Here is a 3,683-nt window from a genome sequence, read left to right as displayed (position 1 = left end):
CTATCTTTGTCTATTTTTATGAAATGTTTTATGATGAGTAAATTGGTATACACGTTGCTCTCTGTAGTAATTCTAGTCGCTTTGGGGAGATTTGTGATGGGTGGCTGCAATGGCAAACTATGATTTATACCTGAAATATGCACATTTTTCTAACAAAACCTATGCTATACAATAAATATAATCAGACTGTCATCTGATGAGGTTTTTCTTGGTTAGTGGCTATTTATTTCTTTATTTGGTCGAATTGGTGATAGCTATGATGGAGTGGAAAAATAGTGGAGTAAAAAAATGGTGTCTTTTGCTAAAGTGGTTAGCTAATAGATTTACATATTGTGTCTTCCCTGTAAAACATTTTAAAAATCAGAAATGGTGGCTAGATTCACAAGAAGTGTATCTTTCATCTGGTGTCTTGGACTTGTGATTTAATGATATTTAATGCTACAATTTACTTGTGACGCTATGCTAGCTATGCTAGTCAGTGGGGGGGGGGGGGGGTGCTCCCGGATCCGGGTTTCTGAGGCAGTAAAAGTTAAATACCTCTCATTTACATCACTTACATTGCGGGAACTTTACATATAAATGCTAAAATCAAAACAATCAGGATACCTTCTGAGGCAGCTTGGCGAACACACTGGCGATCTGGTCTGTGATATCAACAGGAAGTCATTGCAAGAGTCCCCAGAGACATGACGACCACCCCATGTTCCCCGGCACTCTGGACAAACTCCTCCAGCTCTGGAGGCAGGGGCTGGGCCGGCTTGCACTGGAACCCCCCCATGTAGACGACGTTGGGCATGGTGGGACGGGGAAGTCAAACACAAAGTCAGACCTCATCAGCCAGATGTCAGCTTCCTGATCAAGGAGATGATGTCACAGCCCTCTTCAAAGTACTTGGAGCAAATTGCATCATAATCGGCCCAACTACGAACCTCTGCTGATACACGATGATGCTGTAGTGCAGCATGTTTTGGACCCGTTGGACGAAGGTCATCTTGTCAGTGAATCCAGACCTGGGACGGGATGTAGGACAGGAGAGAGGGGCGATGGCAAAGTGGCCCTCCCCACTGGTGATCCAACGGGCGTTGAGCACCACAGGCAGTTTGAGGTAGTGGGCCATCAGCAGCCCTACAGCGATGTTAGGGTCGGTGAGCATCATGTCATACTGAGCGTCCTGGAGACTCTTCATCAACTCCTTGTCATCGAACATGCGAGCCAGCATCTCGCAGCCAAGGTGTGGGCTTCTTCTATCATACTGAGGAACTCCTTGGTTAGTTGGAAGAACTTCAGCAAAGATCCCCTCTCTCTGAGCCTGAATTAAGCATTAACAGAGATTGAATGCCTCTTTGATAAAAAATTATGTCTGGCTGGTGGTTGATTGGCTGGTTTGCTGGCTGGATAGATGGATCAACAAGTCATAAAGACACATCAAACCTTCATGTTCTTCTGTAGGAACGTTATGAAGACATACCTTCAGGTTCTTCTGTAGGCACGTTACAAAGGCATACCTTCAGTTGATTCTGTAGGAAAGTTTCGATGTAGCTGTATAAGGAATCTTTCCTCTTGATGGTGATGGAGGTGTATAGAGGTGACTCCTCGGTGATGTACCAGCTGGTAGAGGTCTGACCACTGTGATGGTGTGGCCTCTGGCATGGAGCTCCTCGATCAGTACCTACACATTGGTGACGTTAGTAAGCTCACAAAGGGGCTGTATTAAATCAGAGGCATGTTGTAGAGAGCGGTCAACAATGTGCCTTTTAAAAGGCATTAATCTAAGAAACATTTGCGTCAAAATCTGTCAGTTTAAGCTAGAGAATATGATGACCTCGTGAAGACTTACAGAAAACGTTTGACCTCTGTCATTGCCAACAAAGGGTATATAACAAAGTATTGAGAAAACTTTTGTTATTGACCAAATCTTATTTTCACACATAATTTGAAAATAAAATCATTAAAAATCCTACAATGTGATTTTCTGGATTTTCTTTCTCATTTTGTCTGTCATAGTTGAAGTGTACCTATGATAAAAATTACAGGCCTCTCTCATCTTTTTAAGTGGGAGAACTTGCACAATTGGTGGCTGACTAAATACGTTTTTTGCCCACTGTACACAGTAGTCTCATTGAGATGCAGGGTTCTTCCATTCCGGTACTGGAGGGCCGAAACCCACTTTGGTGGTTTGTTGAGGTGTGGCCTGATTAAAATGGTTGAAATCGTTCATTTGAAATCATCAATCAGAACACTGAACATAATCAATCAGATCATCATCAATCAGAACACTGAACATCATCAATCAGAACATCATCAATCAGAACACAGAACATCATCAATCAGAACATCATCAATCAGAAACAGAAATCATCAATCAGAACATCATCAATCAGAACACAGAACATCATCAATCAGAACACAGACATAATCAATCAGAACACATCAATCAGAACACAGAACATCATCAATCAAACACAGAACATAATCAATCAAGAACATCATCATCAGAACACAGAACATAATCAATCAGAACATCATCAATCAGAACACAGAACATCATCAATCAGAACATCACATCAGAACACAGAACATCATCAATCAGAAACACAGAAACATCATTAATCAGAACACCATACGGTAAATGCCCACTGGCAGAGGTGGCCATAGTACTGAAAATCCAAAATTAAGTAAAAGTACTTATAAAGTACTTAACTAAGAACCTACTCAAGTAAAAGTAAAAAAGTATCGGCAGAAAACTACTTCAGTACTATTTACAAATTTAGTTTGGAAATGTTTTACACCTATACTGTGTGCAAATAAAAACAGATTGATTGACTCAGAGCATTTTGACAGAAAAACATTAAACTTTCATAACTTGATATTTGTAGCAAGATGCAAGGTAATGTAATGTAGTAACCAAAAAATGTTAAACAAAACCAAATAATATTTTATATGCCAAGAGTGTGCAAAGCTGTTATCAAGGCAAAGTGTGGCTACTTTGAATAATCTAAAATCTATTTTTATTTGTTTGACACTTTTTGGTTACTACATGATTCCATATGTGTTATTTCATAGTTTTGATGTCTTCACTATTATTCTACAATGTAGAAAACAGTAAAAATAAAGAAAAACCTGATGATAGGTGTGTAGATGTATGAGTGTGTTAGTATATATATAAATATTTGTTATGTTTCCAAGCAGGCCACTGACATGGATGACTGACTGCCCTGAAAGTTTCCGATAACCTCCCCCGGCCAGCGGCCAGTCCTGTATGTCGAGCCCTGCAACATAATATATAATAATATAAACCTATGTAACTGGAATGATTTGGTAAATGTAACTAAGTAAACAGTACGTTGCAGTTCTTGACACACGTCAAACAAGTGTGCCTGGCATCTACTAACATTACCCTGTTCAAATATTTTTGCCTTACCCCATTCCCCCTCTGAATGGCACACATACACAATCCATGTCTCAATTGTCTCAAGGCTTAAAAATCCATCATTAACAGAACCCTAGACACAACATTGKGCACCTTCATGTTGATCCAGTGGCTTCCATCGACAGGAAAGACCAGGACTTTTCCTCCATGGCAGGACGGTGCAGGAAGGAGAAGGAGAAATGACACCAGACTTATCAACGAAAGGTCTCCCCAGGGAGAGCTGGAATGCATTGTGTCTACGCTTAGAGAAAAA

General features: G+C 40.4%; 1 pseudogene; it reads right to left on the bottom strand.

Annotated features, from left to right (window-relative positions):
• Positions 1 to 543: 543 nt before the first annotated feature.
• On the bottom strand, positions 544 to 3,683 carry LOC139024418 (UDP-glucuronosyltransferase 1A5-like; annotated as a pseudogene).

This window comes from Salvelinus sp. IW2-2015, unplaced genomic scaffold (assembly GCF_002910315.2).
Source record: "Salvelinus sp. IW2-2015 unplaced genomic scaffold, ASM291031v2 Un_scaffold1485, whole genome shotgun sequence".
Lineage (NCBI taxonomy): Eukaryota > Metazoa > Chordata > Actinopteri > Salmoniformes > Salmonidae > Salvelinus > Salvelinus sp. IW2-2015.
Note: the sequence above shows the minus strand (reverse complement) of the source record. Positions and strands in the feature narration are given on the sequence as shown.